At 38.4% G+C, this 24,870-nt stretch overlaps 1 protein-coding gene across 12 annotated transcripts in view; it reads left to right on the top strand.

Annotated features, from left to right (window-relative positions):
• NAALADL2 (N-acetylated alpha-linked acidic dipeptidase like 2) overlaps positions 1–24,870 on the top strand; it is a 647,972-nt gene that overhangs the window by 19,356 nt on the left and 603,746 nt on the right. For 11 of the 12 annotated variants that reach the window (XR_008467120.1, XR_008467121.1, XM_054206722.1 and 8 more), the window contains exon 2: positions 8,048–8,110. The gene's annotated coding sequence lies outside the window, so the exon portion shown is untranslated. Of the gene's footprint in view, positions 1–4,147; positions 4,170–8,047; positions 8,111–24,870 lie in introns of those variants that run through there. The other variant, XM_054206716.1, reaches the window with a different exon arrangement.

The raw sequence follows: 24,870 nt of genomic DNA, 5'->3' as shown, positions 1-24,870 counted from the left end.
AAGAGACAGACGTACAGCTGAGAAGAAGAAACAAAGCATAGAGAAGATAAATATCTGGACACAGCTAGGCATGAGTTTTTCTTCGTACCTCCCAGAACAGAACTGGATTAGTTGTCCCTTTCTTCTGTTTACAGCAGCAGTGTTGGTTTAGACACTTTGTTCTGCATCCTCTCCATGGGATGACAGGACACAACTTTCTTGTGCTTGCTTATGTACAGCCAGCTGTGTGGATGCATAGTACTCTGTGGATAGAGGAGAGAGCATCCGTATCTTCTGACTTGCAGTCATAAAATTGTGATTCTTTCCAAACTAAGAGAGGGTGGAGCAGGCTCTTCTCCAAATGAGGCCATTTTTGCATGCTGTTGTGAAGAGAGAGAGGTTGACTCTCCTTTTCGCTTTTCAGGAAGCTTAATGCTTCTGCGCTGCCTTCAGCCAAATGCTGGTAATAGGCTTTCTAAGGGAACTTTTGTGCAGTGATTCATTTAGCAATGAAATTGCATGTAGGAAAAGTGGACTTGACCAGGAGAAAGGTAAGGTTAAAGCAAGTATTTAGACTTTTTTTTTTTAAAGCTAGTCAGAGTAGATTAAGGCCACTGAACACACATTTAATACTTTAAAACAGAATCACAAAGCTGTACTTTTTTCCCACAAAAGTCTTCTAGAACATTGTACATGTATTAATCAACGCTTATTTTAAAGCCTCTCTTGTGGCAGGTATTCCTGTATGAGGGTTCTTGTCTTGTAACTATGCAAGAAATCAAAATTGTTCATTTAATTGACCCCTCTGGCCTTAAAATGAATATAAATACTTGCAGACCCTTGTTTTTTTTTTCTTGTTTTGTTTTCTTTTGAAAACATTGTTTTAAGGTACCCGACCCTGTGATCATACTTTTCTAAGTTTTATCTGGTAGGCCTGTTACTTTCAGAGGCTGATAGTGAAATGATGGGAGAGATTTAAAATAGATTTCTGTTCTGAAGCCTGTGTTGATTATTAAAGTATGTGAAGAGTTCCCTGACCCATTACAAAATATTCTTTGGTAACAGAAAGCATAATGCATTCTGATGACACTTATAATTGCAGTACTTCCAGAACAATTACCCTGGTAGTTCATTTTCATATTGTTGGGAATCATATTTGCATGTTATATTTAATTGAAAACGGCATGCTTTGCTCTGTGCACATCTGGAAATACTCATTGGGTTTAACTTGAGAGCAAATGTTTATTTACTTCGCAGGTAAGCAAACATTTAGCTATCCTGACAGGAGAATGCATTTTAATATCACTTGCTTGTGATACTACATCCCTATACAGCTGCATTTTTCCAACTTAGAGCCAGTCCAAGTAGTGGTGGATACTGAATGCTTAGATTTTTATTCACCATATCAGAATCCAATGGTGATGAAGTTTTGAATTGTGCCAGAAACTAATTTGTAGTGAGATGTTGGCTTCTATGTCCTCAGATTCATTTGCTGATGTTGCCTCTCCTCAGTTAAATTATACACTTTTGTAATAGGTGAGGTTCTAGCTCAGTACTTCCAAAGAAAAAGGAAACAGATCTCAAAACTTGGAACAGTTGCGCTTTGCCACGATAAAACACACCCTTTCCTTTGACAAAGAGATGTTTGTGAACTTCTCATATGTCACTGAAGACACCTGGTTAATGGAGTGGCAAAAACTGAAGTAGGAAGGCCATCTCTGTAGAGGATGAACAAAAAGATAACAGGGTGGTGGGCTGGTACAGAACAAGGAGGCAGATTCATGAGTGAAAATAAATTAAAAACAAATAAACAAAAAAAAAAAACCAAAACAAAAACCAACCAAACAAAAGACCGCCCCAAAACAAAAAAGTTAAAACAGTGATGTCTGGGTGGGTGTAATTTGCCTGGGTTAAAGTCAGGCTTGTAAATTAAAACTCGAATAAACACAGCTTTTCCTGGGATGGATTTGGGCATTCTAGAAAGTCTTTTGAATAGAGTGCGTCCTATATTTTGAGGTTAGATTACCCTGATGAAAATAACTTCTTTGTGTGCTTTCTGGATATGTAGTTTAATCAGAGTGTCTTGGAAAGAAGTGTTGGACTACTGTGAGAATTTTCTTGGTGTGATGTCTACATACTTTGTTTCACAGGAGAGGAGGAAAGGGCTGTGGTCATTCTCCTTGTGAATGGGAAAGAGCTACTGAAAGCATGTTTTCAACACTAGCCTCTTCTGTGTTCTCTTTACACTGGTGATGTTACTGAGGTTAATGGTTTAATTTTTTTTTTTTGCTTAAATTCGCAGCTAAAAATACTTTCTGGAGTGTGAAACAATTGTTAAATTAGCAGTTATTAATATGCAGTGATTGTAAGTGAAAGTCAGGCTGGGTGTGGACGAATTCTTAGTGCATGGAAATCAGTGTTATCATCTGAGGTCAGTTTTTCCCTGTTACGTTATCTTCCAAAGGCCTTCTGCTTAACAGAATATAATGATTTATATTCCAGACAGCTCCAGGTACTTTATTTTGTACGCTTCTGAATCCTTCCACTGTGCCTTGTTGTCAGGCAGACAGAATGCCACCCTGTCCTAGCACTGCATGAGGCTACCCCAGTTTAACTTGTGATACAGCTGGAACTGGCAACAGGAGCGAAGGTTTTGTTGTATGAACAGAACTCGTTGGTATGTCCGTGGTTGGTTGGTATGTCCAGTGAGTAGTTGCTAGATAGGAGCTCATTTTGGTTGTTACCAAGCTGGGTGGCAGTCATTTGGCACGTAGAAGATACTGAACTAGCCAGTCTTCCTAAGCTCTTAACGTCCATTGTTTTAGGGACTAATTTTTTTTAAAAAAGCAGTGTTTCTTCCAACAGTGCATACTGCTTTTTTTGTTTGTTCAGGGTAAAAATGTGTGTGGCCTTGGTTTAAAAAAAAAAAAAAAAGGAAAGTACAAGATCAAATTCCATTGCATAAAAGTACATCTGAAAAGTTAAATAAAAATCCTTTCCTACAGATTAAAAGACTGCTGCCTTTCTCCTCCCTTTTAAACATTTAAACAGACTCTTTACATGCTGCTTAAGCCTTCAGGTCAAAGTTACGAGGTGCTTTAGCCAGGCTCGAGTCTGAGAACGAGACCCAAACCAGGACAATAACAAAATGACACAAAGATTGACTACACTGTGCTCGCTGGATGAAGTGAAAACTGCTGAAATATAAATCCTATATCCTGGGATTTCACTGCCTGCTGGAACTAATCTCATTAACTTAAAACCACCTGAGGCTTAAGAGAGATATATGCTGCCGTGAGAAATTATATTTATCTCATCCTAGGGGGAAATCCTTTCCCTCCCCCAGTTTACCTTACTTTTGACTTTGTCATTCTTGAATTACCAGGTCATTTCTCCCCCATGGGAAAGTCGTCATAGCTCACAGCAACGCAGTTATTGTAGCTGAAGTTCACTGCCGTATGAATGCTGAGATCACTGTTCAAGGTTTTTCTTCTTAAATAATTTCCTAAAGAAAACAAAGATTGGAAAAATAATCCTGTGATATGTGTTAGCAGTTTACTTAAATAAAATTCCTTTAGGGTTATGGGAAAGGATTCCAGAACTAAAGTCATGGCATAAGGAAAACAGCCTATTGAAAATATTTAGGTGTTTATTGCCATTGTAAACCAAATATTGAGTTTTCTTTAACCAGAACAGTTTTAAGAGATCGGTTGCCTGTGATAACTGGTAATTGGATGCAGGAATGTCAAATGCAGGGTTGGAGTTGTAAATGCAGTGAGCACTGCCAGAGAGAGCTGTGTAATTGTGTGGTTGATTGCTGCACTTGGGGTGAGACTAGATCCCAAATCTACATTCAGTATTAAAGTCCAGCCGGTAGAAATGCTCCTTTTGACATTGAAGGGTTTTGGGTGAGGCCTTATTGGACTTTGCAGCAAGGCAAGATGACCTTGTTCAAGTGTCTTTTAATGTTTGTCTACTTATGAAAAAATAAATGAATCAATATTGAGTTATTCATTAAACAGCTCAAACATAGAATGATATTAAGAAAAGTAATACTGAAGCTGGATTAACTCTGAAAACCAAAAACTCAAGGCCTGATCTCTGAGCCAGTCTGCAGAAAGCTTTATGCAGTGAAAGCTTTTCGTGGTGAGCCTGACCCTCAGCTCCCTGCTTCCAGAAGGGAGCCCGGGGTACGTTTGACTTGTGGAGGTGGAAATTACTTGCAGCTCTTCTGGAGTGCCCTAAAACCAGCTTCTTCCAGTGAGTGTTTCCACCAGCGGACCTGTGGCTGGCATCCTGCTGCTGTAACTGGTGATGTGGCTTGTGAATCTTAGGATGGGCAGCGAAATGGAGGTGCTGGTTTCAGTGAATAAGAGAAACGACCACTGAACAAAACTACACGCAAGTTCTGTAAAATCCAGTTCAGCTCAAAAGGCGATTTGTGGATTTGCGTAACAAATCTGTCAAAGTTCAACATTAATAGTGGCTTATTATCCCCAAGTCACCATTTTAACCAGCAGCCGGTGATAGTTTATGTATAGGGACAACACTAAATACAGTTGCAATTGCAGACCACTTAAAGTAATAAGAATGAGAATATAAGGCCCTGATTCTAGTTTATCCTCGTGGTATGAATGGAGAGCAGGACAGAAGGTTGCTTTGCCATACTGGTGTCTGTCAGTATGGAGGCCAAGATGAAGAAAAGGTTTCAATTTTCAGAATGTCCTTCTTCCCTGTTACCACGGGCAAAAGTGATGTGTGATGTCTTTGGTATAACTGGAGTGCTGAATCAATGTTGGACCCTATTTCTCCCGTGAAAGTCATGGACAGCAGGAGCCTCATTGAGGGCCACATGAGGAAGTGCAGAGGATGCTCTCCTGTCTTGTTTTCCTATCTTGAAAACAAGATAGGTTTACACATTCCAGCACCAAAAGAGATCTGTTCATCTCCTAATTTACCCCCAAAGCCGCCCTGTTGTTTCAGGGAGGTTGTTTGGAGTACAGATTAGATGAAACTTGACTGAGCCGTGACGATGGTAAAATTTGGTGCTTGACAGTACAAGGAGGGTGTTTTAGGCATAAATAATGATCAGTGAATTTATGAAGAACAGATAGGATGATGGTTGAGTCGGGGGACGGTAGGATAGTTCGCTAGGGGGTTTTGGTTTGCAAGGGTGTTACTTATTTCTGTTTGGACCTACAATTAACGCTTGATTTAGCAGTTTCTAGTAACAGATGGATATGAGCTATAACAATGAAACGTTTCCAGCAGTGTTAATAGCAGCTCAGGTCAATTTGTGGTGCAGGTAATCAGGAGTGTAGTGCTCTTCTGTTGTGGCTTGTTCAGAAGCCTACCTGAGTTCCTTGATAACGGTACAGCAGTTTATTGTGTGAACTTTAATTTTATATGCAAAGCAATGAAATGTTGGAGTTAAGGTTGGAAAAGCCAAGAACAAAATGCAGAGAGCACTCCAGTGTTTTAATGGACTTTTGTCCAATATCTGGTTGTTTCCAGATATTTAAACGTCTTGGAACATACATCAGTAGAACAAATCACTTGTGAACGCCCCATTAAAGATGTTGACGGGAATACAATGAAATGCGCATGAGCAAGTAGTTAAGTGCATTCATGTAACTTACCTGGCCAATTTAGTGCTAATTATGTATTGTTGTGAGATGTAAGTGAATTTGGCCCAGTGTTTTTGATGAATTTTATTGAATAATGAATAAATCAGTGAAGGTATAAACGATTACGGATATTGTGTTGCTAAGAAGAGAGGCTATAGTGGTGTATGCTTGCTGAACTCCAATGTTACGTTCCTCTTCAGTCCTACATAAATAAGTGCTGCGTATTCTAGTTTATTTAGTGATGGACAGGCTGTTAATTCTTAAAATAGCTAAGGAGTAGGAACCTGACACCTTGAATGATTTATGTGTTTTCTTTGTAAGGTTGTTTCTGTTTTGTAACCTTTAAAATGTGGGGTTTATGAGTGGTATCATTAAAATTTATACTCCCTCTAGTATGTGATGTTAGTCATTATTGCTCTGCTGTGCCTCCAGATCACCTGTCTGAATTATAAAGCAGCCTTCCTTGGAGCTAAATAGTAATTTTTTTTTCCTTTCTAGAGTAAATGCATGTTGACTTCATTATATTTCACTGTCGCTCCCGTGCTGGAGCAGAGGTTAGGATCTGGCCTTTTCTGCTTCCCATCCAAATGTGAAAGGTTGCTAGGAGTAACTGCGTATATCTAAGAATGAAATATGAAGGGTCTTTTAACTTAGGAGAATTCCTAATCAATCAGAAGAAACTGCCAGAGAATTTGTTCTGAAGTGTACTTTATTTTTTTGTGCACTCAGATTGATATGCTCAGTAGGTGATTTAATGTTGTGCTAGGCTTTGTTACGCTGATTTTGAAATGTTTCAGTGAAGACTGAATATTCAGTAAGAGAAAAACATAAGCTAATACTGAAAGTGAATTACAATCCTTGCTTCTGTCAATCGATAGACTTCTTAAAAAAGACCTTACGTGTACCAGGAAGGATTTTGCAAAAGACTTCAAAGTTACACCTTTAGTCTGCATCCTGAAAGCAAAGGTGCCAAAAATGTTTCCTTTTAGAAAGTTCTGTCATATGCAGAAAAGTCGTGGGCTTTTTGGAAGCAAATAAAATGGGAAATGGAAGCTTGCTTGAGCTGTGGATTACTGCACCGGTTCTGTGAAGGTTGTCAAGCAAACTGCTTGTTGCTGTTCTGTAACTCATGAATATGACTCATCTCTCCTTTTTTTTTCAAGACACGAAAGAGCTTTACTCACAGTTTATGTAGACAGATCGCATAGCAGATTGCAGTATGACGAATTCCTTGCAAGCTCCCCAAACGGGATTTGGTTAGCTAGATTTAACACAGGTAATAGGGAATTGTTTTCTGAAACACAGACTGAGCAGTATTATTCTGGATGTTTTAGTTTTTTCAACTCAGACTTGCTTGCCTCGTGCAATAGATCTAGGATTCAAGCTCCTCTTAGCAATGCTAATAGGAGAGGTTTTGCTATTTACTTATTTATTTATTTTTTTACAAAAACCTTACTGTTGTAATAACAAGTGTTTTACTGATGTTAACAGAGGACAAGATACTAATTTCAGTGCAGCCTGAGGCTACCATTCAGTACTGTCATCTATTTCCATTGAAAGATGTGTGATGTAGTACTAAGAAACAAGTTTGAACAACAAAAAAAGTGTTATTGTTGGAAAGCTTGAGAACGAAATAGCTCAGATTGGAGTTATATCAGATTAAGCGCACTCAAGCGTTAGATCCTCAAACCAGTGGCCTCTCCGTGAAACATTGGTATAATGCTGTGTGTTCTTACAGCTTTTAAAATTCCCTGTCTGCTTCTGTTCCCAACATGATTATCCCCTCAATATTTGCAAGGCAAGTTTCATGTCGTGTTACAAATTTCCCCATTTATTTTTGCGTGGGCGTCAGAGGTCCCTGCATTGAGGCCGTCCAGTAGCATAATTCTTAGAGCTGGAAGGGATGCTCTGTGGGTTCTCTCCTAATATCAACTAAGGCCTATTTCAAGAGTCCCTGTCCTCCCCTCGCCACACGCACTGCGACTAGACTTTAAACTTCAACTTGATCGTATTTAATCAATTTGCTCTATGCTGCTTATGCGTATTTAAAATAGTGAGCGAGCTCCATACGTACATGTCAGTGAGATAGTGAAGAAGGTAGAAAGAAGAGCTGTGATGCTGATTAGAGGAGGCTGTGTAGCGTTTTTCATAGGGTTAATGCTTTCCAAATTGGAGGGTATGAGATTGAAAGTGAAGGGCATACTCCTTGTTGAGGGAAAGTGGTAGAGTGGGTCTAATGCAGAATCTCATTAAAGCAACTGTCAGGATTCCTCTATTTTACCGTCACCTCCCCTATTCTATAAGAGTCAACTGTCGTTTTGAGTGAGCATGCTGCCAAAGAGGCATTTACAAATAAATGAAAAATGTCACAATTGATTTTGCTCCTTTCAGAGTACTCTGTGTCAGGTTTGTCACAAACCCTTTGTTATTCTCTCTTTCAGATCTCTGGTCTGGACATTGGAAATAACTTTGGATGGTTCTGGGCTTCTTTCTGTTGACCCAGGGTAAGTCTCTGGATTATGACTTTTTATTAACATTTGTGCAACGGTTAAATAATATTGACTTTTCAGTACTTATAAAGGATGAAATGCGAGAAATTCTTACCAATTACCTGATGAATGTATAGCAAAGCTGCAATCTACACTTGAGAATGGTACTAGCATAATGGATTTATTTCTTAGTTTCTGCTATAGAAGTATTTGTGAATTATGGTAATTACTTCGCAAATGTTGCATGCTAGCAGTACTAGCCACATAAAATATATATAGCTGTGGTTTTTTATTTGTTTCTAAAGAATGTGTACGTCTAAGTTGATAGTGTTTTTTTTTTCTTCAGTATTTATAGTTTCTTGTTCTCTTTCGAGGTATGTTATATAGTTACTGTAGTGCATAATGCTGCTTGTAAACATATTGGAAGGTAAGCTGTTTTTCTTATGTATTTGCTGGCTGCGTAAGTGAACCTAATGGGCAATACCAGTAAACCCTTTTTAATGCAAAGGTGTTAGCATAGGAACGGATATCTGATGGAATTTCATTAGAAGAAGTACTTGAGATGGTTTAGATACAGTGAAGTATCTCACTACTATCACTTCTAATAAAAAAAGTCTTAGTTATTTTCTCCTTGAACTTCAGTTTTGTGATAACAATCAAAAATACATGGAGTGTTTTACTAAAACTGCTGTGAAAGAGAACTTCGTTAACGTGTAGAAATGATTGTGATCCTTTGAATAAGATTTGAAAGTTTTTAACGACAAACCTAGTGCTACACTTCAGACTAACTTTTGCCCTTTTTCCATTTTCTGTGATGTTCAAGCAGTGTATCCTGCAAATAGTAATAGGAAAGGAGTTTATCACTCTCCACTAACTTCAAAAAGTACATTTGCACTGTGTAGAAAGCATCGTTTTGTGACATTTTGTGTGTGTCTTTCTGAAGGGGTTGTTTGACAATGATTCATACGCATTTTGCAATCTGCCAAACAGCACAAAGTCTACTTCAGTGCATGTTCTTTTTCTTCGTAACGTATTTTAAAAAGTTGCTGGGTTTTATCACTATTGCTAGTAACAGATTTTTAAAAAACAGAAGAACTGAAGAAAAATCACATTGCTCTCACTTTTGTACTCTGGAAACTCCTAGGAAATCCATGAAGGACTTGACCTCTTTAAGGGAAAACAAGAACAGTTTGCAGCGTCACCTGCCCGATATACAGATTTCCTTTCTGTTCCTCGTTCATCTGGGGTTGTAATGTAGCCCCATCAGCTCTGCATATGACACAGCAGAAATTTCTTTGCATCAGCGTATGCGTGTTTGTCAGCGCTTTAAGCATTTTTAATGTGTTACATTCACAGCCAGATTTTACAGTTCTGAAATGTGTTGAATTTGTTTTAAAACAAATTTTAACATGAATATCTAAAATAACTTGTTAACTTTCCGGAACGCTTAGGATTTTTATTTTTGTTCTTTTAACTAGAAATCAAAACTTGTTCACTGAAACACCGTTAAATTGCACTTTGGACGTTCTCTTTTGTTTACATGTTAGTACAAACTTTGGGACAAAGCTCCCTAAGGCAACCCCTACTCCTGTGTTATCAGCAGTGGGCTCCCAGACCTTGCTTTTCTTCTGTTTCTATCGGGAGAAAATCTGAGATGTGAATCTGGTACAAAGACAGAAACTGAATTCTGGCACTGTGAAAGCTGGTGATGTAATTTCAATGAATAAGATTCATTGAACAGATAGTTCAAGGCTGTTATATTTGTGTAATTAATTATTATTGTTACTGTAAACAAAGAAGAAAGATAAGACAAGAAGAAAAACACAGAAAACTTAGATGAAAATGCATCCCCCAAGCTCCACCCCCCCCATTCGACTTGAATGTCACAGTAAATTTTTTTTGGTAAATTTAAATAGCAGTTTGTAGCATTTCGAATCTAAACGGGGCACGCGCTTATAAGTAAAGCAGTGCTGCAACGGGAAATCTAGAACACTTCTGTAATGCCTTGAAACAATAGCAAGGTATTGGCTAAATATGACTTGGGAGATTTACAGAAGCTTAGACTTTCGATCACCAAATCTCTACATATAAACGTGATGTTTAGTTTCATAATGTGAGTGACATTGATTTGTCCCAGCTTCTATAGAGCTGGGCGTAGTTATGCATACGTAAAGCTCTGTATGGCAGCTGATTGCATATATGAGAATTACTTCCATACATTAGTCTGAATCATAAGATTTCTCTCAACTGCTGGATGTGCCTACAAGGAACAGATGAAATGTACTGATTAGCAAAATTATTGTGAGATTGTCCAAAATGTCCATCTCCAAATAGCGAACACTGAATAATAAAAAAAAAAAAAAAAAGCACGTGAGCACAACCGCTGCTTACTGCAAGTTCAGTAAAGACCTTGCAAGAAGGGAATGAACCTAGGAAAAGCCGAAGAGAAACACAGAGCGTTTGCTGCAGTGAAAACCCTTCCTGGTAGTGGGCCAGAGACAGTGCTGCGCTGCTAATATAGGTTTCCATGAACCTAGTTTCAGACAGCAGCAACCTCTTCTGATTTGCACCTTGTTATTCCTTGAGTGTTCACGGTATTCCATTGACTTCAGGGAGATCATTCATGAAATTAATAACTTGTTCCTCACCTCTTTGTGTCTGAGGCTCTGCTCTGTGCTGTCATTGCCTTTTAACTGTTCTAAAACATTATTATCTAACTGGTTTCCTCTGAGCTGTTTTGTGTAGCTGCTTTATAAATAGCATTGCTTCAAGTAGTGTAAGAGAACTCGTAGCAGAAGGGACATGTGAAGAAGACGTGCCCACAAGACAATGCTAACAAACAATTTGCAGTTCCTCTTTGCCATAGCTGAATGAGTTGGCTTTAGGTAATTTGCTATTCAAACAGGAATAATGAGATAAAATGTGTTTTACTCATTTTCGTTGTAGCGTGGCGGTCAAGCCTGAACCATTTAATTTTAGGGGGTTGGACAGGGCAAAGGAGGTTGCTAATCACTTGCTTAATTGATCATTCTCTCACTGTTGCCTCTAGCTGTAATGTGTTAATGATGGTCAGAGAGATTAACGATCAGAAAATCCCCCAAACTGTACAGGAATATACCATGAAGTAGCTTAATGGTGAAATGGTTTAATTGCTGCTTAATCAGCAGAGGAAAGGCAGGGGAGAAAGCTCACATGCTGACCCCTAGGTTCCAAAAGAGTCTTTAGTCAAAACAGCGACTCAAATGTGTGCAGTATGATCATCTATGCATTTTGAAAGCAAAGGGAAGTGTCTCTGACTACATTTCCTGAAGTCATTATTTTAGCAAGAACATCTTGGGAATAGTTTCAATGCTCAAAAGCGTTAGCAGGACCTAATGCATTTTAATTTTTCCCCATGAAATTGTAGTATTTGTTTAAGCAACAAATAATGATAATTGCAGCTGGGTGGTTTTGCATTTACTAGAATAAAATTGTTTGAAGCTCCATTCAGAATTGGTTCCTAAGTACATGTGTCTACATATAGATTTGAATTGCTCCAAGAAAATCAATGAATTGCCATTGAGTTAATAGTATTGTACTGTGTTTGATAAGTGTGTCCTTGGGCTCCTTTGAAAATTATAGCTATAATTAATGATGGCTAAACACGTCTCTCATGACTCTTCTGTAGCTCTAGAAACAAGTTATGCAAACTTGTCGCTGTTTCCAGTGGTCTTCAGTAGAGCCAAGATTTCATACAAGGTCTTCACGTAAAGAAAGCAAATACAACCTTCCATCCCCCCGTATTTGTTGGTAGGGGTATTCCTGTATTTTCCACTGTTTTGGGGAAGAATTTGTCTCAATGTTCTCGAGTTAAGTATAGAGACATAATGAAGATGTTTAACACTTGTAAAAACTTGACTTGCACGCAGGAGGGAGCCTGCTATGCCATACTAAAATGACACATAAGTAGAGCAATGTTTTCATCAACAGAAATGTGTTGCTGTTTACAGCTGATTCTCTCTAAAGGGTGCCATAAAGTAATTAGAAGACCATAACATAAACCTTCAGTATTGCATGTTTATTCCTTAGAGGGATGAATTCATCTTTTCTGACTTCAATAGTGTACAACTGACCATGGAAATACTATAGAACTATAAAACAATCTGTAAAATGAAGTATAGTTTTTCCAGACTACCATATTTATTCTATAATATAAAGTAAATAACTCCTAAAAGACTCATACTTCCAGTGATTTTTTGCTTGTAGCATACTGGAAGTATTGTCTTAAAATTAAAAATTGACGTGGAATGCTGTGTGCTTTGCCTTAAAGAAACTGCAAGTAAAATCAGTCCTCTGTGAGGACTGCAGACTGTTAGAAAGTGTGTGCCAAGAAAAGAAGCGTCTATTTCGTTACAGATGTTGGTGAGTTTTTGCAGCTGGTGTAAAGTAATACTGCTATAGCTATGTACTGTAAATTTAAAGGATAAGAATTTTGAGCAGTTTTGTTCCCAGGGGTGGATGTGTCTCGTTGAGACAAGCGTTACAAACTAGCCTTGAACAGGGCTTTCTTGGATTTGTTTCTAAAATGAGTTTTTTGAAATGATATTTTTTCAAATCCTGTAAGCATCTTGTGATAGAGGATTTTGTTAATTGGAAGGGGAGGGGAGGTGCCATGAGCAACTCTGATGGAGAAAAACTAGAAATATTATCCAGTGAGTGTGAGTAGAAAAAGTTCTGTGTGCAAGCCCCTCTGAGCTGAGGTGTTTGCCTCCTGCCAGGAGTTCTGAAACCCACAAGGGCATTATTTTACTGTCGTCTTATTGTGCCCATGTAGGACATCTTTCTGCTTGTGCTATGAAGTGTGTAACACTTGAAAGGTTCTTTCAGGCACACCACACTTATGTGTTTTTTGATATGTTTCAGTTTGTACTCAGCATCTTAATTAATTTGGGCATTAACCCTTCATGTACTAATATTTTCAGAAGCAGTGGTGGAAGTAAGTTGTTAGGAAAGCCCTTGCCTGTCATATCCCAAAATATTCTTGAAGAATAAACTAGATCTTGAGGTCTAGTTTGCTATGGCAAAGGCTTTAGGAATGTCCAACAAATATTTAGAAGTCCAATTAAGGAAACACTGAATTTAAGCATAGCCTTGACTACCTTGCTCAGGTCGATACTTCCGTGATCTTGTAGAGGGTTACTTGCCTTTAGCACAGAGAAAGGCATGAGTGGCTCCGTACATGCAAATTAGGACTAACATCCCTTCTGTGTGACGCTGCACTCAGCCTTTGGTTTCAAGCAAGGTAGTGTAATCACTATTTCTTAATAAATAAATATCTAGGGTGGTATGCAAAACAATTTCAAAAGAGTGAAGGTATGCACCCTGCTGTAGTTCAGGGCAGAGGTGTAATGTTTAGCGGCTTCTTGGCATTCTCAGTATACTTAATTATTCTTTAGGACTATGCTGTTCTAAATATATCACATCTGAGGTCAAAAGTGAGTGTTTCCTATACCTTAAGACCTATGAAGAAGGTAATGTTATTGGGAGAGTTTTGACACTTGTTTTAATGGAAGCAGGATGAAGCACGAATGCCAGGTTAGCAGGAATGATGCTGAAAAGTGATCAGCAATCCTGAATGGTGATCACTAAATTGAGCTGTTAGTTAGGAGACTCCTTTATGTAATGTATTGTCGGTTCTGTGGATTTCTTGGGTTTTTTTTTATTATTGTTGTGTGGGGTTTTTTTTTTTTTTTTTTTTTTTTTTTTTTATTTTTTTTATTTGAAAGACTATGGCTATACCTGTATGAATAAACCATTCTCATCCTGGTGATGTCAATGACAAAGCTCTGATGGATGTCAGCAACACTATGAATCTGTCTGGTGGAGATTCGGTTTATGTGTGTAGATACAGTACTGCTCAAAGCGAAATATTTCAGTCCTGGCATGAACACTTTCATCGCTCTAAGGCATCTCCGTGCATTATGGAAAAGAGCTCATCTCCACTGAGGCAAATATTTTGCAATGGTTTTATTTTTACAAAAGCTAAAGCCATAACCAGGAGATGGTGACCCAATTTTTGATGGAAAAAAACAACCCCAAATCATCCCAGCTCCCCTCCCCCAACAAGACACCTGCACAGCAAACAAATAATACTGCAATTAAAGTAACTGAGTTTTCAGTTCCAACAGAGAGTATATCCAATATGTAAGGCTTGCAGAAAATTGAACTTAAAACCCTGAGGTTTCAGTATGCTGTTTAGAGGCAGGGTTGAGGGACATGGACGTGGGCAGGCCCAGCTTTTTGGGAAGCTTCTCCTCCAGGGTTAAGTATTCCTGTTGTTTTCTCCTCTGCTCCACCTGTGCCTTCTACCAAAATCAGCTTTGCCCGCTGGGTCTTAAAACGCTCTGTACTGGGAGCCACTGATGCTGTTACTGCAGGCCTCATGGTTTTGCTGTGAGTTCACCGAATAACGTTTATTGCAGGCTTTACGTTAGCAGTTACTTTTATAAAGTGTGACTTTTTCAGATAAATAAGCTCCTTTATCCTAGATAGTACTATCACTGTTTTAGTCAACAGCTGTATGACGAATATCTTTCAGAAAATGACAGATTGGGTTTCGGAAATAACATTTCATGAGCTCAGTTTACCTCATCTGAAAGACAATTTGTTGGTGCATCACTTCAGAACTTTTCCTTTAAAACATATGACGATGCTTCTCCGCATTCCCCCATTTATGAAGTGCTGTGCCAAAAATAAGTAAATGTACTCTTTCTTTTTTTTCCTTTACAATGTCAGTAATAAACACCTTCCATTTCTTTCTGGACCTCCGAAAACTTACTCAGTCTGTCTTTGCTTTTCTACTTCTATGCTCACTTGTTCATTTATCCATTAGTTCCCTTCCTTTAAACGCAGACACACACAAATCTGCCTGGTAGATACATGCTGAGACACAATGAGTGGAAATAAAAGGAAATTCAGGACTGAAGTGTCCAGCAGAGAGAGAGCAGAAAATGGGACGTGGCGCTTGGCATTTTCATTTTGAATAGTTTAGTGGTTCTGCAATGTTTGTAAAAGTGCATTTGCAATAAGAAGTGTGAGCGCTATGTTTCATAGCTTTTAGAGAGATGTTAGTTCCTTCAACCAAATGTGAGAAGCCTGCTACCTTTCTGTTTTCAAGTGTTTCTCATTCATGTTTTTCTATACCTTAGATTCAGCTGAAGCTTGACAAATGCAGGTGTTCTTACGACTTGTCTTCAAGCTATACTTCAGATTTTTCTTTCACCTCCCTCGGCAATAAGAAATACCTGTTCAAATGTTTTTATAGGTTTTTTTTATGGTAGGCATTTCAGATACCTACTGCTGAATAAATAAAACTGCCTTCCCAACTTAAGGAGCCTGGGATATTTTTTTGTTTGTTTGTTTTTCAAAATCTGTTGCAGTACAGAATGTAGTTGGTTGTCATAGTAAAGAAGATGGCCTGGCGTTGAAATGAGTACACAATTAAAATTATTTTTACTTTTCTCAGGACTTGGAACAAACCGTTACTTAAACCTTTTCTTAGAGGTGTTACGCCTAACAAGTTCTCTTGAGAGGGATGGCGGCAAGGCAGCTAAGCTATCAACAAAACACCGAATGGCTGCATTCCCCGGGGTTTGCTTAAATTTGAAAGTAGATAGGAACTGTGAAGAAATATAATGCAATCTGGTAAAGAGGCTGCAGCATAACTCCAGCCGCCTCAGACACAGTAACGTACCAGTATAAAAATCTCGTATTAACCTGGAATATAGGTAACATCATAAAACATCCTAAAGTTGCTTAGCTTACGTTTGTCCTTGATGCATCATTTTCAATGTCTTGTGGCGTTGAGATCAGTTTATGCTGTAAACTCTGTGGAATGGAAACCAGGTCTCTATACCTGCTGTAGAAAAGGCTCTGCGAACCTTTTCTGGGCCGTCGGTTTTAGATTATGACATGCTAAATGCAAAATGACCACTGAGCTGAAACAGCAGTCAAATGGTGTTATACTCTGGGTCTTATTTTTATGGCAGGGTAAGGTTCACTAAGCCGCTGAAGCCACTTGTGGGCTGAGGTTTTCTTTCCCTGCCCACATGAATGTGTGTGTGTACGTGATGGAGTCGTAACACTGGTCTTCTGGGGTTTGAAGCAAGTCGGGGGAGAAACAGTAGTTCGCAGGGGTTTCAGTTGTTTCCTATTCCTTTTTTTGTGAAATCTGGAATGCTTGTTAAGCTGTGCGATACTTGTTTTATCGTAATCCTTCCTCGGAATTTGCAAATGCCTTCCAGCACAGGATCAGTAGGAATGGTTTTACAGAGTCACAGCCCTTCTCTTTCCACTGCTGAAACCCAGATTCAGATGTAGCAACTCTGTGGTTTGTTGTCTTGAGGAGTAGCTTGATACAGGGCTCATGGTAAAAAGCATGCTTGAATTTAATGAAATAGATATTTTTTCCAAATGTAGTGTTTTACCTGATTATTTTTGCTGGCTTTTCAGTGGATTCTGGAAGATGATACCCTAAGCGGAGCCTCTTAACTGAGGAAGAATGTGGCTCTTCATTGAATTATCGAGAGACCTCAATCTGTATTATTATATTACATTCTCAAAAAGGAGGATGCGGTGATTCATAGATTTGGACAACAGCTTTGAAGCAGCAGGGGACAAATCTGTTGATTATTGCTGGATGCAGCTGTACATCTCTCTCTCTCTCTCTCTTACTTAGTGGTACACAGTGCTCCGAGCGCTCTGACAGGACGGCAGAGCATCAGGGAGAGCTTACTCAGCTAGGCTCCGATAAACCTGGCCCCACCGTGTTTCTGCTTCAGGCTGGTGGGGGACAGGGCAAATTTAGTTTGGAAGTCAGGATGGCAGGAGCGTGAAGTAGTTATGCTAAGGCAGTCGCATGGAAGTAGTATGAGCTAATGCGACTCTGGCTCCTAGGCAGGGCTGGCTCAGGTCTGCCTGGCTCAGACCGCAGCCTGGAATTCTTGGAGCTACCTGGGTTGTCTGGCCAATAGAGAGCTGGTGCGTGGGTTACCGTTTGACTTCCAAGGACCTGAGTCTCAATGTTATCTAGGTGCCCAGTAGCGTTTTTTCAAAATTGCTAACAATGCTTAAATTTAAACTTCCCCTGAACAACCTGATCCTTGTAAACCTGTGGAGCCGTGTAGCAAACAGCCCTAGATGTTCTGGGGAAATCTCGCCGAATATCTGTCTCCATTGCTATGCGTTTACACGTTTGAAACCTAAGATCAGGTTATTGGCATTTTACCTACTGGACAGTTGTGAGAATTTTAACTTGCAAAAATAGATCTGGATTACATAGTGCCCCCAAAGTCATGAAGCTTTAAGTTCTGATTGAACTGTATGATTCCTTCAGAAAACTGTTCTTTTATTATTTTTTTAGGATTTAGTACAATATGATGATTATTATTATTATTTTAAAAATGTTAAGGCACATTTTCGTGTACCTTCTAGGCTGCTGGATGTTTTCATCGGAGCAGAGCTGGCCTATTGTGAAAGGGGCTACAAAACATCCCCCATTGCGGTTCTGATGGCTTTGTTTGAGTTCAGAGGGGTGCACATAACTTGCAGCAGGGATCCTACTGCTGACAGTTCTGCCTTGTCAGAAAAGGTGTTATCTACAACTTGCCTGGAAACGCCTCTGTGATTCAGGGACCCGTGCTGGTTAGGTATCTTCTGGGTCAGTCTGTACGTGTGTATATGCAAGAATTGCTTTGCTGTGTTTAAATATTTAATTATCAGATGTGCCTTTTTAATATAGTTATTGGAGAAGGCTCAAGAAGTTAAACCAAAGAGTTACAAAACTGTCTTCACAGGCTCTATTACCTCCTTGAAAATAGAATTTCATAATTACTCTGTGTGTGTGTGCCCATCTCCAGCGTATTATCTAGTATATGCATTATTATGGATGCAAATAACAATCATAAGGAAAGAGTTTTAACATCTGAATAAAACACAGCGAATGATCAGTATAAATGTAAAAGATTGTATTGCTTGCAGGTTCCAGTCGGTTTCAGTTGTCTGGCTTTTGTAACCATTCACAACTGAAGTCATGCTGAAAGCATGAAAGTGCCTTAGTTTTAGCCAAACACATGAAAGAAATAATGAGTGAGTGCAGCAAGGAGCTCAGATAACTTAAATATAAAAACATTACCTCTTCTGGCAACGGAGGCATGTGTATTTAACAGGAGCTCGAGAGTACACAGTGAGCAGTCATGCCTCTGTTCTGTTTCAGCCTTCTTTCTAGCCAGAGCAATAATCATTTGCAAGCTTACAGGATAACTTTTCTTACGGCTGTTGGTTCTTTTTTTTTGTAGTGTCTCCTGGTCAAAAAGTAATAAGCTGGAGTCAATAGTATTGTCAAGCTGTAAGTGGGGACAGGCTGCTGAAAGAGTGCTCTGTTATTCAGCAAGCCACGTAGGCATCACTAGCTACTTATCTCCCAAGCTGCAGCCTAAATCTACAGCTTCTGGATTGCACCACCCAAAACGTGGATTCAACTTTGACGTCAAAGATGGGAAACGTGGATCAGATTTTATACGATGCCTTTTCATGCCTTTTCAAATAGAAAACTAGTCAAATGAATTTATCGTCTTGCTCATTTTGTAAGGAAGAATGGTGCCTAAATGAAGAAGAAACTATTAACAACCCCTAGAAATCTGGGTGGTTTTATTAAGGGGAATAGATGTGTATACACAGGTGTAAAAAAAAGTCTTTTGTTTCTGTGAAGGTCGGTCTGGAATGATTGATTTATAAAAGAAATTATCTAATTCCAGTATTACCTACTGAAACAATGGAGCTTTATAGTCCATTAGTTTTGTATGTAAGACTCCTTTGACGATATAATTTTCATGACTGTATTAAAATGTCATTAATGTGTTTAGTTAATACTCTTCTACGATCCATTAATTATAATAGATGAAATTAGATGTGAATGGAACTTATATTCTGAATTCTGAAAGACTAACTTTATTTGCAATAACTGTAAGTGTGTAATCTTCAGGTTCTGGTCTTAAACGATCTTATTTGATAATGTAACAAAATTGATGATTCCAGAGTCTTAAAAAATTAGTACTGATAAAATCCAATGCATGTTTAACTGTAAAGATTTTGTTTCAGAAGCAGCCCTTTTGTTGGTGCTATATTGCACTAGTGTGCTGTGTTGCAGCAAATCAATATGAATGTAAATTAAATAATCTGCTGCATCCTGCAATAGCAAGGAATTACTATTACACTATTATAAGTCTTTTCTTATTCACAGCATAGTTGGTCACTTCTAATGAGTTTACTTGTAACTGGGATCAGTATAACCAAAAATAAAATCAGGTTCCTAAGCAGATTGTCTTTGTTAAAGAAATAAATATGCATGTTAATTTTGGCATCGCTTCTGGTCAACCGTGCAGTTAAACTGTAGGATCTTTCCTTGTCCACCCTCAAACTTGGGCGTGGGTGGGAGACGCACTGAGACCAACTTTGTCCCTGTTTCAGAGAGGACAGTAAAGGAAAAACAAGATTAAAAAAAAAAAAAAAGCGGCTCTAGTGTTTTGATACTGCTTTATAAAGCAGTCTTAAAACTTTGCATTGATAATCTTTCCTGTTTACATGTGAGTTTCTGCATTTCTGTTTTATAGGAAAACAAACAACCCTGGTGTGTTTAGTTGCCTTTTTCTTCCTGTTGTTGGTTCTTCAACAAAAATTTTTGGACCTGTCTATACTGTGGTACAATGGAAAATGGGATAGAGTTAATTTTACCCTTCACTCAGCTTCCCTTCTGCAGGGAGCTCCACATGAGGACGCAAGCAGAAGCTTCTGATGCCTGTCACTTTTTCTGTTGCATTTCATTAATCTTAGGGGGATTAAATTGATGTAACAATTTGTGGTAATCTGCATTAGAATCAGGTTCACTTTATGATTGACTTCTAAGATTGGTTTGTTTTTTTTTGTTGTGTTGTTTTACGGTTTGAGTGAAGCTTGAAAGAAGACATCCCAACAGAAGATGCGTAGAAGATATTAGCAGAAAAGGTGATGTTTTGTGTGGAAGCTTTTGTGGCTTTGAAGTTCAGTAGAAGTGAACAGCAGAGGCGAGCTCATACTTAATAATATCTCTTGCATCTTAAACATTTCAAATTAAAAAGTTGTCTTGCATCTTTCCCCAAAATCCAGATAGCAAAAACTACTTGTGGTGTTATTACTGCTTTGAATGTTAATTAGTTTACAATTCTAGTTTAATGGGATTTGCACAATTTATCCAAGTAAAGCTGTTGTCTCGTTTGGTATTGCTTTGTACGACCATGTGGTCCAATGACAAAACTCCTCCTGATGTCTGGGGGGATGCGGTTGGCCTGGTGTGACGCTGGTGAGTCTGTGGGAACCGAGCTGTAGGGAGATGGCTTTGTGTTCAGTGCAGCGCATGGTCGCACGGAACAGGGCATTCTGTGGGCACTGCAGATAGTCACACTTCGTTCTGCCGACTACATGTTTCTGTTTTTACGGGAAGTGTTATTCTGGATGCTTTGCTCTGAAAGATTTCTCTTTTTCTCACAATCAGCACATTCATTTATTTTCTTTCTTCCTACTACTCTCTCATATCCCTTGTGTTTCTAATTAACATTTCAAAATCACTGCCTGTCCTCCGTTCTGAATAATGTGTGCTTGTTTGCATTCTGGTAGCACACCTCTACTGTGACTGTAACACCAATTAATATTATTTTCAGTAGTTCAAAATAAATAGTCTCCGTGTATAGGTTTATTCGCAAGCCATAATATATTCACTAGTTTTTATCTGACAGGCCTTGAGTTCTAAGAGCTGGATTAAGCAAAAGTTTAAAACTCTATTTAGGCTGAGTAAGCAGATATCTCTGTCTATGCAGTTAAATTGCGCTTCTTTATAGCTCTCTACAGGAGTCTTGAATGAAAAAAGGCGAGCAGTAAGAGAATATCTCAAAAGATACCTATTGTTTGTTAAAATGGCCTTCACCTAGAAAAATATTCTTACTCTGCAGATTTCCTGTTTGCTCACAAGTTATATGTGAACATGAATTTCAAAGGCAAAGTTTAATCACTGAAGATATTTTGCTGCCTTTTACTTGCGGTTTTACTGTACTGCTTTTTTTTTTCCTCTTGAACTTGGTCATCTAAAGTAATGCGATAAGTAAGGGATAAGGTAAAGGCAAATTATAGTTAAATGCTTTGAAAAATAAAAGCTTTATGACTTAAAATTCACTTTCAAAATTTTGAGAGCCATCTAATTTCCTCCTCTCTTTCGCACACGCTCCTTTTTTTTAAAAAAAAAAAGCTCAACAATTTATCTTTTCTGAGTAGGAGTAAGATATAATTTAACGAAGAATGCATTGAAATAATCAAGATGCAAAGCAGAGGTATTATGTGTGAACATGTTTATGCCTATAGCATAAAGAAAAGAGGAGACTCTTTGACAGAAGACATCAGGCTAAAACCAGCAAAATAAAGGATATTTTTTCAGGTGAATTCTTTTGTCTGCTTGTGAAAGACTTCCTTTGCACGTTAATTTAGTTGTTCCTGATCCAGGAAAGACTTTCGGTAATATAATTTGAGCATTATCTTAACTTCTTGCTCTCATGCTTGGTTAGATCATCTCTTACCATGAGCAAGACTAGATAGAACATACGGAGAGATGTGGCAGCCTGTCAGAGGACACTTGAGTTTATGGCTCAGTAAAGATCCAAAATGAGAGAGACGGCAGGGTGGTCCTCTTCACGAGAGCCCTGGAACAGATAATTGTCCCAAGCTACTGTACTTGGAAGTTAATGAACAGAACCACGTAAGTAATTCTGACTATATATGAGGTCAGTGTCACCTTGGTCCCTGTTGCCAAGTGCTGATGGATCTTTAAGCGTAATGCCTTTCGTTTCTCAGCCGTGCAGTTGTATGTCATAAATATGATGTCTCCAGTTTTATTTCAGAAGAGGCAACTGCTTTTGTAACTTAAAATAAAACCAAATTCCTGCACTTGGAATTTTACAAAGAGGATGTTTCCTTTTTTAGAAAAAATGGTGCATTTAAGTGTATACTAGAGTTGACCCCTAAAAAACTTCATAACCCCCCCACCCCCTTCGTGAAAACTCTTTGTGAGACTCTTGCAATTGCATCTTCTTTGATGTCTGTGTTAAGAAGTTGGATGTGTGAGGTGTCATGTTAAGTAGAATTGATCTCTGAGCTGCAGTAATACTGTGAGGAGGGCTCTTCCAGTGCATCTTTGGTACTCGGTGGTATTCAACAATTAACTGCTTTTGCTGACCATTACTTATTTGTGGATAAATTGGCTGGCTTTACAGAGCTTCTTTGATAGCTGTAAGCATCTCGTGGTGTTTCCTGTTGCATAGAAGGAAAATTTGGGTCTAATATCAGGCGTTAGAACTCTTGGGAAGTAGTAATTTTCTTTTGAAATTGTGGGGATTTATGAAAAGCTTGAACCTTAGGAATCAGGTTGGAAACTTGACCTATGTACTAAATGTGGGGAAGAATTTCCTAGGAATTCACTAGTTTTACATATCTGAGAGTCACAGGTATAGATAGAGAAATTCAAAGCACTAACCAAATTATGGTATTGCTGTTGGTTTAGATATTTAAATCAAGGTTGTATATTGCTCTAAAAGATGCGATCTAGCTCAGCTAGATGCTTGTGGGCTCTGCAGAAATTACTGAGTTAAATTCTTTGGCCTGTGCGATGTCGAAGGTCAGTCTGGGTGATCACAATTGCCCTCTGTAAATGCTGTTTGTCAAAAACAAACATTCAGCTGAATGCATTTGAAGAAGCATGAAACAGCATTTATTAGAAATGAGATGTCAGTAGATTACATGGGTTGGAATAAGCAGATAATTGTGAAGCTATGCAATTAGACTGGATGGATAAAATGAATGGCTTTAGGAAACTGATGAAAAAATTGATGGTTTCATGTAAGCTTGAAAGTAACATTGATTGATCTTTTTAAACAAAAAAAAAAATCATCTCAAACTTTCACACATAGGTTGAATTGACTGTTGTAATTATGTCTGAGATGTGCAAAACTAATGGGCTGTCTCTATCCTTCCATATGTACTTAGTACACAAACAGGACTCCATGCCTACAGTTTTTGTTTGAGCTCCAGTGTGCTTAAAGAATCTGGTTGCCTGGGGGAGAGGAAGAGGGGAGGGGAGGGAAGGTTAAGGAGCATGAAAACAGGCTCCCAAACACATACCACAAAGTCTGAACGTGCTCATGCCTGCGTACGCACCTGCCCTGGGTTTGTTCTATGCGCTGCTGCACCGGAGTGGAGTCAAGTGGCAATAAAAGAAACCTTTATATTGGCTATTTGTTTTCTGGAGAGTTTTGGATACCTGTGAATTCGAAACTTATGTGGTAATCTTTGGGTGTAATTTGGTGAGCTAAGAAAAACTTTTAGTGCTCAGAAAGACCACGATTAAATCCTTAGCGATATTAGTGTTACGCAAAAATTGCTGAAGTCGTGCAAAATGGTAATGTCTCTATTGTCTCTATCATGAAAAAATAATTTCAAGTAAGTATAAATGCAAATGCTTTTAAATCAATATGCTTATAAATGCAATATGCTTTAATATGCAGCCTATTTGTCTTATTTTGTGGATACTTTTGCTATTCCTCTTGGCGATACTTACAGGTAAAATGTACTGCTAGTCTGATAGGACATTATTTTCTATCTTCTCCCATAAAGAGAACAGCGAGTGGCTTAGGAAAATGTGCGCTGGTTAGTGACTCTGAATAATACATTTTAACCTGAGGTAAGCTGGGAGTTTAGATTAAGTTTTAAGAATGTTTTAACTCTTTTAATTAGTGGCATAATTCTACAGTTTGACTTATTCTTACGAACTGCTGGACTTCATCCCGTTGCTTTCCACGTAGCTTCCCTACATGGGAAGCAGCTACTGCTCAAACAAAAGCAAGTTTACAGGAGTAATGCCTTGATTTAAATAGGAAATATATACTGGGTTACCTGTCGTGACCTGTAATCGCCTTAAAATATGTCAGAATTTAGTAATGACTTTTCCCATACCTGGAAATATTTAAACAGATGCCCATGGGAAAATTGAACAGAGTAAAGCAAATTGAATCGGGTTTAAGAATTCATGACCTTTCTGTCCTACATATCGAATTCATTTTTCTCAAATGCTGTTCATATTGTGCTGCATATTAATTGCATATTGCATATTCTTTATTCATAATATACCACTGATAATAACATAAAATTACATTTTTAATTCCCAATGATACCTTAATTTAATCTTTCATTTTCTTCTCCTCTTTAACTAATCTTCTGTCCTCTGAACAAATTTGATTAAAATCATTGCATTTATTAAAAAGAAATGGGCTAAAATGTATCAGTTTGGTCCCACAAGGAGGCGGTATTAAAAATTCTGTTCTGAGGTATGCCTTTTGTTGCATGGCAGATTTTAGGGAAGGAGATGGCTGATTAAAGCTCATAAATAGCTCTGAAATTGAAAAGTGGAAGAAATTATCTGCTTTAGTTATTGCTTTCTCATTTTCCAGGTAAGCCATTCTACTTTCTCCTTTCTGTCGTCTCCTGAAGCTCTAGTAATTATGAATTTGTGAGATTTAGGATGGGACGTGAGAGAGTGAGGAGTGATTTCAGGTGATCTGTTCTGCTTTGCTATTTTTCCTAGTGCTGTTTGCCAGGAGACCGTCTTTCAGTCTTCACCAGCTGTCAGGCAAGGCATGAGGAGAAAGAACTTAGTCTGGGCTCAG

The sequence above is a fragment of the Rissa tridactyla genome, chromosome 6 (genome assembly GCF_028500815.1).
Source record: "Rissa tridactyla isolate bRisTri1 chromosome 6, bRisTri1.patW.cur.20221130, whole genome shotgun sequence".
Lineage (NCBI taxonomy): Eukaryota > Metazoa > Chordata > Aves > Charadriiformes > Laridae > Rissa > Rissa tridactyla.
This window is presented reverse-complemented; position numbering and strand designations above follow the sequence as displayed.